Genomic DNA, 14595 nt, shown 5'->3' with positions numbered 1-14595 from the left:
GTGCACTTTAGCCTTGACAGCTGGTAGCCCGTATACAAACAGGAGGAAAACAAATTCACACTACAAAAGTAACACTTTCCACATAGCGTTCCAACATGTCATGTGTTGTATTCCAACGAGTTGCGACATCGTGGATTAATTTGTGTTTTGGTAAGTCTAACATATCTTGTTTAATTGTCAGAATATGGTGGGCTGTGGTGCTTTTGTTGAAGAAAGTGACTGCATGTCTGATCTTACCCAGGAGGCGGGACACCGGGGTTATTGCCACTGCCTTCTTGGCGGCGAGATTTACGACGTGCGCAAAGCAGCCGATCTGTGGCCCCAGTCCACCAGCTTCATGGATCGCATTTACGATATTTGCTGCGTTGTCTGTTGTTACGGGAATTGTTATGTTTGGCCTCTCCAACTTCCACTCAGTCACTGCATTTGTTAGTTCCTCTGCCAGGTGCGCGCTGGTATGGCTTTCGTATAGTGGACGAGTTTGCAGTACTGCGCTCTGCATCTCCCAATCCGGTGACATGTAGTGGACCGTGACAGTGAGGTAACTCTCCGTTGCCCGGGAGGTCCAACCCTCCGTAGTCAGTGCAAAGCTCTGTGTTTTTGCCAAATCGTCTTCAATGCCTCTGCGCGTTGTTTGGTAAATACCGGGGATTATTTTGGTGCTGAATGATGTACGGGAGGGGACACTGTAACGGGGCTCGAGAGTTTTTATCAGATTTCGAAAACCCAAATCTCCAACCACCGAAAAGGGCTGCAAATCCTTTGCAATGAACATCCCCACTGCATTGGTTATTTTTTTGTGTTTCTCTGAAGTGGTAGTGTACGTCTGTCCGAACGCATCAGAGAGAGACTGCTGTCTGCTCACTGACGCTACCTGACTGGCTTTCCTGCTCCCAGTCAGTGTTATCGTTGAGTGGTAGCGGCGAATATGCTGGTTCATGTTAGAGGTGCAACCATTTGCATATGGCACACGCTTTAAGCAGAGCTTGCAGACAGTAATATTTCTGTCCACTGTTTTCCCCCCCTTATTGTCGTATTCAACGGGAAAAGCGAATTGACCCCACACCGCAGACTTGTAGGAATCCGGGGCTTCCTCAAACTGTTGCGGCGCTCTCAGAGCTAATTTACGAACGCAGCCAAATCGCAGCATAAACCGAAAACCGTCACGGTTCACTAGTGAATTGAGCCGTGGAACGCAAACCGTACCGTCCGTAAAAAAACCGAGAACCGTTGCACCCCTAGTGGACATGAACATTGACCCCTGCATCTGCCACTGGATACGGAGCTTCCTGTGGAAAAGATGACAGTGGGTCAAGATGAACAGCCTTTCATCTCGACCCCTGACCCTCAGCACAGGCGCCCCCCAGGGATGCGTCCTCTCACCCTGGCTCTTCTCCCTCTACACCAACCACCTGATATCTCTCCACAGCTCAGTCACCTTTATGAAATATGCGGATGACACTACCATAATCGGACTCATAACAAACAATAATGAAGACCATTACCGCGAGCAGATAGCCCAAGCAGTCACTTGGTGCCTCAACAACAACCTCCAGCTCAACTCATCAAAAACACAAGAAATCATTAGGGCTGGGTTAAAAAAATCGATTTCCCGATTCTGAATCGATCTTCATTAAATGAGCGATTTATCGATTCATAAGTCCCGAGATCGATCTTTCATGTTTTTTTTGTTGTGAGATCTCGTGGCCAGATCTCGCGATACAAGAATTTATCACGCAACGCACGTGAGGTCTCAACACTAAAATCTAAAAACATGGCGATGGCACGGACACTCAAGTCACCACCCGGCTTAAAGTCAGATGTCTGGGTGCATTTTGGATTTAAAAAATTTGACGATAGAGATGATCTGGACAAAAGCAAAGTCATATGTAAGCTGTGCGCAGTGGAAGTTAAATTTAGTGGAAACACCACAAATCTACGGAACCACTTATTGAGGCATCACCCTGACGTGAAACACGGAACAGCGGAGCCGAAACAGACCTCGCTGATAAAGACGTTTGGTTGCAAATTGCAATCAAATTCTCCCCGTGCCCAACAAATTACAGAGGCTGTAGCACATTTTATTTGCAAGGATATACGCCCGTACAGCGTTGTTGAAAATGCTGGCTTTCGAAAACTCGTCACTGTATTAGAACCACGCTACGTGTTACCGACACGCAAACAGTTGAGTGAAGTGATAGTCCCAGACATGTACGCGCAGGTGAAACGTGATATCGCAACTTCACTTCAGCAAGCAGAGAGAGTTGCCATAACGTGTGACAGCTGGACATCCAGAGCAATGGATTCGTACCTGACAATCACTTGCCACTATATCAATGATGACTGGAGTCTCACGTCTCATGTTCTTCAGACTAGGGCAGTTGAAACCAGCCACACTGCAAGTAATCTAGCTGACCTGTTGTCCGAGGCGATACAAGATTGGGAGCTTACAAACAAAGATCCAGTCATCATAACGGACAATGCTGCAAATATGGTCCACGCTGTGCATTTGATGGAGCGATTGCACATTGGCCGTTTTGCGCACACGCTCAATTTAGCTTCACAAGCAGCTCTCAAAATCACAGCTGTCGCGCGCTTGCTTGGCCGCGTGAGGCGTATCACGTCATTTTTCCATCGCAGTACTACGGCAAACCACACGCTCAAAGAGAAACAACGGATGCTGGAGCTGCCTGCTCATAAGCTTGTGATTGACGTGGTGACCCGGTGGAACAGCGCTCTGGACATGCTGGAACGCTTCCTGGAGCAGCAACCAGCCATCTCAGCAACTCTGATGTCACCTGAAGTGCGCAGGAACGAAAGCGATCTCTGCACTCTGACAGAGGCTGACATAACGGTCGCAGAAGATGTGGTGAAAGCTCTTGGGCCGATGAAGGCAGCCACACTGGTGATGTCTGAAGAGAACTCCCCGACTGTCTCCGTTATTGCGCCTCTCCAGGCACAGCTACTGGAGAAGATGAGCAGTGACCCCCACGACTCCACAGTGATTAAGGACCTCAAGACTGCTATATACAACAACTTCAATTCAAGGTATGCTCAGGCCTACTTAACGTCACTGTGTGTGTGTGTGTGTGTGTGTGTGTGTGTGTGTGTGTGTGTGTGTGTGTGTGTGGTAAGTAACCTTGAGTTATGAAATGAATACAGTGGGTCTCTAAAAGGCTACTTAATTTGTAACCCCTGTGTTATGTTATTAGAATTTTACATGCTAAAATATTAGGAGTTGTATTAAGAAAATACATGGTGTGCGTGAGTCAGTCAGTCTGTGCATGCATGTAACTGTATGCATGCATGTGTAATGTAATGTAATGAAATGTGTTTTAAGTTAAAACAAATTAAATCTCTTTTAAGATATGCAGCCCTGAAGGACAAGCTGTATGTAACATCAGCATTAGATCCTCGCTTCAAGGCCCTGCCCTTCTTATCTGATGAGGTCCGAGACGACACATTCGATAGATTGATGACTGAAGCTGCTGGCCTGGAGCAAGCAGAGGCATCTAATGTAAGTTGACATGTAGAAATAACTTATTGTTACTGTATACTACAGTATTTTAATAATCATTAATCAATTATTAATCAATTATGTTTCTTCCTGACTATTTTCATCTTTCCAACAGCAAGAATCTGATGGTGATGGAACTGAGGATGAGGAGGCTGCGCAGCAGGAAGACAACACCCTTTGTCCTCCTGTTAAAGTGGCTTATGCCCCTTCTCCATCAAAGAGGTCAAAGGAATCCTCTGCACTGATGTCTCTCCTTGGATCAGCCTACACCCCAAAAGCCATAGCAGTACCACAGAAATCTCTGGCTGAGAAGGCAAAGGAAGAAGTGAAAAGATACAGGGTAAAACCTGTTCCACTCTCTGAAAACCCCCTGGCCTGGTGGAAGGTGCATGCAGGGGAGTATCCCCTTTTGGCACGCCAAGCAAAGCGGTCTCTGTGTGTCCCCGGGACCAGTGTCGCTTCTGAGAGAGTTTTCTCAACCGCTGGTGATATCGTTACTGCACAGAGAAGCTGCCTCACTCCGCAACATGTAGATCAGCTCCTTTTTTTGCAGAAGAATCTTTCAATCTCCAAAAATTGAGAAAGCAGTAATGAAGGGCTTTAGTTTCATGGACATTATGGTTTACAATGTGTGTTTTTGTTCCCCAAAATACCCTCATCTATTGCACTATTTTCGTTTGAGTTTTGCACATTTTTATTTTGTATATATAAACCCCTCAAAAAACGTTCGGAAACGCTTTTTTTGTTGATTATTACCGGTAGGCTATGTTTGTAGCCCCTTTATTTACATCGGCTGCAGTAAAGCACGTTAAAAAGCACTTTTTGTAGTTGCAAAATGTTTCTCAATGATGTTCATATGTTCCAATAAAATGTGTTCCAATAAAAAGTACATTCATGTAACTGCTTTGGAGTCAATTCATTGATATGTTTAACAATGCTACATGTTATAGGGTTCCTTGAACCATTTATAGCATAAATTCTGAGAATCTCTTTCATATTCAAGCAAAAAATGTATATTTTAACTAGATCGAATCGGAATCGAATCGAATCGAATCGAATCGAATCGTGAATCGAATCGAATCGTGAGCTGGTGAATCGGAATCGAATCGTTTTGGGAAATCAGTGGCGATACCCAGCCCTAGAAATCATCGTAGACTTCAGGCACAGCCCCCCCCCCCAAAAAAAAACATCAACATCCTTGGAGAACCCATAACCATAACGGACTCCTTCAAATTCCTTGGCACTCACATCAGCAACTCCCTCAAATGGAACACCAACACAGACTTAATCACAAAAAAAGCCCACCAACGACTATTTTTTCTTAGACAGCTCAAAAAATTCAAAGTAAAACAAAAACTCCTCCTTCAGTTCTACACCGCCATCATTGAGAGCATACTCACCTCATCCATCACAGTTTGGTACGGCAGCTCGGACAGTAAATCACGGAAAAAACTACAGCGAATAGTAAGAAAATCATCTAAGATCATCGGCACCCCTCTCCCATCAGTTGAATCACTATATCTCAAACGCACCACAAACAGAGCACATAAAATTATCTCTGACCCCTCCCACCCTGCTCACCACCTGTTTCAACTGTTGCCCTCTGGACGGCGCTACCGATCCCTGGCCACCAAAACATCCCGCTTCAAAAACAGTTTTTTCCCCTCTGCCATAAGGACTCTCAACACCTGACTCACTGCACTGTATAAATTGTAAATTGTAAATATGTTCTGTCTTGTCTTGTGGTTATGTGTGTTCATGTCCATGTAATAGTCATGTACAATGTGTGTATGTTTTTTGACACTGCTTCTGAGCTGTACCGACAACAAATTCCACCGACCTAGGTCGTGTGGTCATTAAACTATTCATTCATTCATTCATTCATACTGTAGGCCTGTTTAGAGAGGTCCTGTAAAGACATACTGTAGGCTTGGTTAGAGAGGTAAAGACATACTGTAGCCCTGGTTAGAGAGGTCCAGTAAAGACATACTGTAGGCCTGGTTAGAGAGGTCCTGTAAAGACATACTGTAGGCCTGGTTAGAGAGGTCCTGTAAAGACATACTGTATCCCTGGTTAGAGAGTAAAGACATCCTGTATCCCTGCTTAGAGAGGTCCAGTAAAGACATATGGCGCTTTTCCACTACAGGGCCAGCCCGGGTCAGCACGGCTCGCTTCGGCACGCTTTTGAACAGTTCTGGGTACGAGACGTTTTCCACTATACAGGAACGACCCGGGACTGTAGGAGGAGTTACGTGTCATAAGATTCCCCCCGCTATACAGATACAGCATATGTCAAAATGCAGCACTATCATGCACAGATCAGCCTTACAACATGTAACGTTAAGTGCCTGTTACTTGCCGCTTTCAGTTCTAGTAGACTAGTTTAGATATCGCAACCAGGGAAATGCCGACATGAAATGCGACACGATTCTATTTTTATTTCTCCCAACACGTTGAACACTGTGCTTTTTTTTGTTGGTGAACTACCGTAATAAGCCTAAAAAAGTTCAACTGTTCAAAAAGTGCAACTTCTCTGCTTTCAGAAACTGTTTGAATTTTTTAGATTGGGCATATAGTTCATGAATTACGTTAGTTTGAAGGAACGCTGTAGAATTCGCTGTAGACAGCTCCGGTTTCGGAGCAAGACGCGAATCTATCGGCATTAGTCAAATACATGCTCATATCCAGTCATCCGCTCACTGCTCTCCATCAAAAATGGCACATCCATCAATAATATTACATAACTATCACACTCTGGGGGGGACGAGGCGGCGTACAGGGATGAGGTAGAGCAGCTGAGCAAGCTGTGCAAGGTTAACAACCTGCTGCTGAACCAGTCAAAGACCCAGGAAATCATCGTGGACTTCAGGAGGAAAGAATCTGAGGTCCAGCCCCTGCTCGTCGATGGAGGGAGCGTGGAGAGAGTCTCAACCCTCCGATTCCTGGGGGTGCACATACAGGATGACCTGTCCTGGAAGATCAACACAGCAGCCATCATCAAGAAGGCACAACAGCGGCTCTTCTTCCTGAGAGTCCTCAGGAAAGACCACATCGGACAGGAGATGCTGGTGACCTTCTACCGCTGCGCAGTGGAGAGCATCCTCACCTACTGCATCTGCATCTGGTTCTCCAGCTGCACAGCCGCAGAGAGGAATGCGCTACAGAGAGTCGTGAGATTGGCCCAGAAAATCACCGGCGCCCCCCTCCCCTCTCTGGAAGAGCTGTACAACACACGCTGCCTCAGGAAGGCCTTCAAGGTCTCCAGAGAACCATCCCACCCTGGGTACGAACACTTTGCTCCACCCTGGGTACGAACACTTTGCCCTGAACACAGCAAAGACCTAGGTTCTAGGCCCTGGACAATCTAGACAAATTGATGGCAGCTACTAGATTGAAATCAAGTGTAATACTGAAACACAACTGTGTACATTTCAAACCTGCAAACTGCGACACTTTAAATGAATGTGCAATAACACTGTTGTGTCCTGTCCCTTTAAGACTGAATCACGTGTTAGACTAACTAGGAAGTTGAAGTGTCATGCTGAGAAGTTATGCTGAGTAGTTTGCTGCTATACTCATGCTGTAAAGAATAAACCTGCGTTTGATGGACCACGTTCTCTATCTACTTATTATTACTTACAAGTCCAGTCCGGACATCACAATTGGCGACGAGTAATCGGAGTTTACTAGTTTTTTACAATGGCTGTAAACGTGCCGTTTCCCTGTTTTTTCCTGCCTGCGCCTGGTGAGCCCACCATTCCATTCAAGACATGGCGGCAAATTTTTGAGAACTATTTGCTGGTCATCAATGCTAGCGGTAATGCTTGGCCTGCTGCACGGCGTAGAGCCGTCTTACTACACTGCCTGGGCACCGAGGGACAGCGTCTCTTCTACTCGCTCCCGAACACAGGTGCAGATTACGATACTGCAATGACTGCGTTGGAGGAGTACTTTGTGCCCAAGACAAACACTGTTGCTGAACGCCATGCTTTCCGTAAGAGAGTACAGATGCAGAATGAAACGGTCCTTCAGTATGTGATTGCACTACGTGAACTTGCAGCTACGTGCGACTATGGCGATCGTGCGGATGAGGCGATCCGTGATCAGCTAGTTGAACATCTACACAACCCGCGGATCCGTGAAAGACTTTTGATGGACAATACACTTACACTGGAAAGGGCCATGACAACTGCTACACAGATTGAGGCTGCTACGGAGCAAGCTAAGGCCTTCTGTGAGCCGCGGGCTGCATCTGTGCAGGCGGTGCAGCACACTCCACAACGAAAAGGGGGACAGTGGGGTAAGCGTACAAAGCCTAGGGAGGCTTCACAGCGGAAAACATGTTACCGCTGTGGATCAGATGGACATTTAGCTAATGCAACTAACTGCCCAGCTGCATCAGTTACATGCAGACAATGCAACAGAGTGGGTCACTTTGCCAAGGTGTGTCGCAGTACACAGACACACACCAAGGAGGTACGTGAGGTTGATCTCCCTGAATTTACAGTGTTATATACTGAACATTCTGCACGTAATAGTGATAAGATCACATGCACTGTGGAGATTATTTCAGAACACTCACAGTCCAGTAAAGTGGAATTGCTGGTTGACACTGGTTCATCTGTCTCTATACTGCCACAGAGCATCTACGCACAGTACTTTAAAAACATTCCACTTACTGAACCGACTGCCAGGCTGGTGTCTTACTCTAAAACCAGCATTCCAGTGCTGGGGTGCATGTCTGCTGATGTTTCTCTCCATGGCCGCACTGCTCCAGGTACCTTCTTCATTGTGGAGAGGGGGACCTCACTGATGGGGAGGGACCTAATGACTGTGTTAAGTGTGCATATTGCAAACAACAAAGTGCTGCCTCCTAATGACTCTGCATCTCTGCCTACTCCTGTGCTCCAGTGCACTACTGCATCTGCTCCCGCTGCTGTAGGGTGTGCAGAAAACTTTGTGCACCGCGTGAAGGTCGATTCCTCTGTCACACCGGTACGCCAAAAGCTGCGCCGGCTACCGCTGTCTGTCAGAGACGCAGTTTCTGATGAACTGAAGCGCTTACTCGCTGCTGGAGTGATCGAACCTGTCGACGCCTCTGCTTGGGTGTCCCCCATTGTCGTCATACAAAAGAAGACTGGAAAAATAAGGATGTGTGTCGACCTGCGTGAGCCCAATAAGGCGGTCATTATTGACGCCTTTCCACTGCCTCATATGGATGAGCTCCTTTCCAGCCTGAAAGGCTCCACCATCTTCTCATCCATCGACCTGGCTAACGCCTACTACCAGGTGCCTCTTGCTGAGGAGTCACGCGACCTAACGGCATTCATCACCCATGATGGACTGTATCGGTTCTGCCGTGTGCCATATAGACTGGCATCAGCGCCAGCTGCCTTTCAGAAGATGATGAGCATCATTCTCGCTGACCTGCCGGGTGTGGAGTACTACATTGATGATGTCATCATACATGGCAGTGACAGGCACACACATGACGAGTCTCTTAAAGTTACCCTGCAACGTCTGAAATCTGCTGGCTTGCAGCTTAATAACGACAAATGCCGTTTCCATGAGCCCAGTCTACCATTCCTGGGTCACACTGTCTCTACTGATGGTCTGCTTCCAGACACTGTACGCATACAGGCCATCGCTGAGGCTCCAGCACCCACTGACGCTACTACACTGCGTTCCTTCCTCGGCTTGCTCTCCTGGTACTCTAAGTTCCTGCCCAACCATGCCACTGTGGTGGAACCTATGCGAGCATGCCTGAGACAGACGGACAGTGCATTTCAGTGGACTGACGAAGCACAAGCCAGTTATGAAAGGGTCAAGCAACTGCTGGTAAAGAGCCAAGCCCTAGCATTGTTTGATCCTGCACTGCACACTATCATATCTACAGATGCATCTGACTACGGGTTGGGTGCTGTGATGTCACAAGTGGGCCCTGACAACGTTGAGAGAACTGTTGCGTTTGCATCTCGAACTCTCTCTGCTGCTGAGCGCAAATATGCTGTTGTGGAAAAGGAAGCCCTGGCCTGCGTCTGGGCTGTGGAGCGGTGGCGCACTTACTTGTGGGGACGCCGTTTCACTCTGAAGACGGACCACCAAGCGCTCACGACACTGATGACTACAAAGGGTGTCGGTCGCGCTGGTCTACGTGTTGCAAGATGGTCTGCCCGTCTCATGTCCTACAACTACGATGTCACCTACCGTCCAGGCTCTGACAACGCACCTGCCGACTGCATGTCTCGCTTACCTCTGCCTGCTGCATCTGCTCCGGCTGACGACGACACGGAGTACGTTGCTCTTCTCACCTCTACTAGTGAGTCTCTCTCTGCTGCTGACCTGGACTCTGCCTGTGCCTCATGTCCCGAGCTCACAATGCTCCGCGTCATCATCTCAAGTGGTTGGCCTCCTTCCTCTAAAGGTCTCGACCCTGTCTTGTTACCATACTACCCACTCCGCCATGAACTGTCTGTGAAGGACAGCTTCATATTTCGAGGCTCCAGAGTGCTTGTCCCTGACGCTCTCCGCCCTGCACTGATCTCCATTGCTCACGAGTCCCACCAAGGAGTGGTGCGGACCAAACAGAGACTTCGTGAACTGTACTGGTGGCCTAAAATGGATGATCAGGTGCTCAGTGCTATCCGTGCCTGCCACTTGTGCCAGTCAAATGACAAGACAGCAAAGCCACGTCCAGGTCCACTGCAACCTGTACCACTTCCTGATGGGCCATGGCAAAAGGTTGCCATGGATATAGTCGGCCCATTCGAAACAGCTGCTCCAGACTGCAGATACGCTGTTACAATGACTGACTACTTTAGTAAATGGCCTGAGGTAGCCTTCACCCGAGACATCACTACTAACACTGTGCTTGCCTTTATGTCATCTGTGTTCAGCCGGCATGGGAACCCGCTGAGCATTGTCACTGACAACGGTGTGCAGTTTACGTCTGCATCATTCACATCCTTCCTGAAAGACAGACAAATCTCACACAGCCGATCTTCTCTCTACTACCCTGCTGCTAATGGGGCCATAGAAAGGTTCAATCGGGTGCTGAAACAAACCATCCAGCTGGCCATTCAGCAACATCAGCCTTGGAAACCAGCTGTGGTAGACTTTCTCCAGGTCTACCGTGCCACTCCTCATGCCACTACTGGTTCATCTCCTTTTGAACTGCTCCACGGTCGGCCCATGCGAACCAAGCTGACTCTGTTACCTCCTGCTCCTGAGTGTACTCCGGCGACGATGAACATTCGCCACAGAGTCAGTGAACGACTGACTGCGCAAGATGAAGGCCTACACTGATGCCAAACGTGGTGCACGTCCTCCTGCTTTTCAAAAAGGGGACAAAGTGCGGGTTAAGAATCCTCTGCATGTGATGAAAGGTCACAGAAGGTACAGTGATCCTCTCACCATAAGCAAGAAGGTGGGGGACAGCACATACATTCTGAGTGATGGAAAGACTTGGAATGCCTCTCATCTCACTGCTTTCCCAGACACTGCCGCAACCACAGACAGAGACACTGTAGAGCCTGTGGTTGATCATTCACCCAGGCCTAGACGTAATATCCAGAGGTCTGGATGGCTAAAGGACTATGTCTCTTGAATAGCCTAATAATGGGTCACTGACAGTTGTTGAATTGTATTCCTGTTGTATGGGGATTGTTGCACTTATACTGTTTGCACTACTTTGGTCTATTGTTATTGTATTAGACTGTCATTACCTAGATTAATAATATTTAAGTTTCCTTATGTGATATTGATTGGGTAATGTGATATTGTTTTGTTTATACATGCTGAATCTACTTTATCTAATTTAATTTTTGCTTGCCTTGTTGTTAGTACAAGTAACTCTTTTCCAGAAAGGGGGAAATGTTGTGTCCTGTCCCTTTAAGACTGAATCACGTGTTAGACTAACTAGGAAGTTGAAGTGTCATGCTGAGAAGTTATGCTGAGTAGTTTGCTGCTATACTCATGCTGTAAAGAATAAACCTGCGTTTGATGGACCACGTTCTCTATCTACTTATTATTACTTACAAGTCCAGTCCGGACATCACAAACACTATGTGCAATATGACAACCCTAGGGTACATAAGGTTCAGAGAATAGGAAATGTTAGAATAGGTATAGCATAGCATAGAGTACAGCACAGTGTTTTATTTGTATAGTATAGTATAGTGGATAGTGTACATAGCCTTTATTTATGTAAACCAGCTCTTTTCCCTTCTTGTTTTTAGTTTTTTTTTTCCTAGCACCAGGGGAGCCCCCCCTCCCAAATTTCGTTGTTTGGTACCTGTACTATATCAATGACAATAAAGACCATTCATTCATTCATTCATAATAACAACTGCTCTGATTAGATTGCTTAGATTGTTTAATACCTCAACGGGGGGAAAAGCGAGATGAACTCGCGAGTATCATGCTTCCTCCATTGAACGGAAAGTCCTATCTATTCCATTCAAAGTGTTTTAGCTTTCCCCCTTCCCATTGGTAATAAGGAATTGGCAAGAATAGATCGATATCAATAGATCAACATAATGCAGCACTATCATGCACAGATCAGCCTTAAAACATGTAACGTTAGATATATAACGGAGTAAGTGATATTTTCTGAGAGGGAAATCTGTTGTGGTATTTAAAAATGGCGGTTAGCGATGAAATCTATGAACATGGGATGACGATTTCCATTGACCAATCAACGGTGTGCAGCGTCACACGTCACACGCAGCCTGGCAAAAAGGTACCTTTCGGCCCTGTAGTTCCTGCTCGTGAAGGGTAGCTAAAGAACCGAGCCGAGCCGAGCCGACCCGGGCCGACAAATGGAAAAGCGGCAAAGAAGCAGGCCAGCCCGGGCTGATCCGGGCTGGCCCTGTAGTGGAAAAGCGCCAATACTGTAGGCCTGGTTAGAGGTCCTGTAAAGACATACTGTAGGCCTGGTTAGAGGTCCTGTAAAGACATACTGTAGGCCTGGTTAGAGGTCTTGTAGAGACACGTCCCGTGTTTCATAATTCTGAGTATCTGGACTCGTCCAGTGACTGCTGTGAAAGGACAGCTGACAACATAGGAAAGTCTGTGTGACGGCTTGGAGAGACAGCTGACTGGAGGGAATAGACCCCACTGGGGCTGTCATGGGCTAGCTACCCATGGCGGCAGTCTCCGACGCTGTTTCAGTTTGTTGAAGACACCCGCCAAATGCTACAGAAAGTAAACAAAGAAACAAAGAAACCCCTAGAGCCTGCGAGAGCGGGGGCGCAAGATGGCTCAACGATTGACAACACGGCTACAGACCCAGGAACGGACACGACTACGAGCACGAACACGGCACACGAGACAACCGCAGCAGCAGCAGGACACTCACTTCAGGTATGCACCTGTGGTTGGGAGAAAATGACATCAGCCAGGGGGTTGAAGATCCACCAAGGAAAGAAAGGGTGCTTGAGAAAGCAGAGACAAGGGCCTCGCATTGACCACTACTTCTTACGAAGCAACCAGTCAAATCAGTCGATTGAAGCACAGCGACGGGACAAAAACCAAAGTTCGCAGAGCATCAGCACCCCTGTCACTGAGGAGGATAATACAAGCACAGAAATGCCGGTGGAGGAACCTACCCAACCACAGAGACCTCCCAAGGAGGAAAAGATCAAAGGGCACAGACCGAGTGTGAAGTGGCCCAAAGCTGTTGAAAAGAGAGAGTGGGAAACAGTCAACAACGACCTGATAAAAATCCTGGAGCAACAAGTGGGCACAGCAGAGAAAAAGCTTGACCGGATCGGCGATATCATCTACCACTATGGAGAAGAGCGCTTTGGAGTGAACATTAGGAGAAGTGACAAAGCAACACCAGCGCCAGCCAAATCCAGGAGGCAGCAAGAGATCGAAAGACTGGTCAGAGAGAGAAGGCAGCTGAGAAAGCAGTGGAAGAAGGCCTCTGATGCAGAGAGAGAAGGTCTCATGCTACTCCAGGGGGACATCAAATGCCGGTTGGCAACCTTGCGAAGAGCGGAGAACTTGAGGAAACTTCGCAAGAGGAAGGAACACACAAGAACTCGGTTCTATAAAAACCCCTTCAAGTTCGTCAAAGATCTCTTCGTTAAGGAAAAAAGCGGAATCCTGAAAACTCCAAAGCAGGAACTTGAAGAACATCTGGAAAAGGTCCACCAGGACACGAAAAGGCACGAACAGCTAGTCATCCCACATGACATCCCACCTATTCAACCTCCTGATGTCAACCTGGAGACTGGCCCTCCAAAATGGAAGGAAGAAGAGAATACAGTACGGCGCGCAAGATCAGCATCAGCCCCTGGGCCGAATGGTGTACCGTATAAGCTCTACAAGAACGCACCAGATGTTCTATGCTATATTTGGAGGCTCATGAGGATAGTGTGGCAGAAGGGAATAATACCTAAGGCGTGGCGAAGGGCGGGAGGTGTGCTAATTCCCAAGGAGAAGGATGCGACAGACATCAGTCAATTCCGGCCAATCTGCCTTCTCAACGTTGAAGGGAAAATCTTTTTCAGCGTAATAGCACAGAGGCTGTCCACCTACCTGGTGAAGAACAAGTACGTAGATACATCCGTACAGAAGGCCGGCATTCCTGGGTTCTCTGGTTGCTTGGAGCATACCAGTATGATCTGGCACCAGATCCAAGCAGCAAAGAAGGACAAAAGAGACCTCCATGTCATCTTCCTTGACCTGGCCAATGCCTTTGGCTCAGTTCCCCATAACCTCCTCTGGGAATCCTTCGACTTTTTCCACGTTCCATCATCCATCACTACCCTAGTAAAAGCCTACTTCGAAGACCTGCAACTGTGCTTCACAACAGCCGACTTCACAACATCATGGCAGCGCATAGAAGTAGGCATCATGGCAGGCTGTACAATCTCACCCCTGGCCTTCACAATGGCCATGGAGGTCATCATCAGGGCCTCAAGATGGGTGGTCGGGGGTGAGCGAACTAAGAACGGGATCCGCCTTCCACCTATCCGAGCATACATGGATGACATGACCACTCTGACCACTACTGCAGCATGCACCAGGCGGCTACTTGGAAAACTGCAGGAGAACATCAAGTGGGCCCG

The sequence above is a fragment of the Nansenia antarctica genome (assembly GCF_963989245.1).
Source record: "Nansenia antarctica genome assembly, chromosome: 11".
Taxonomy (NCBI): domain Eukaryota; kingdom Metazoa; phylum Chordata; class Actinopteri; order Argentiniformes; family Microstomatidae; genus Nansenia; species Nansenia antarctica.
Note: the sequence above shows the minus strand (reverse complement) of the source record.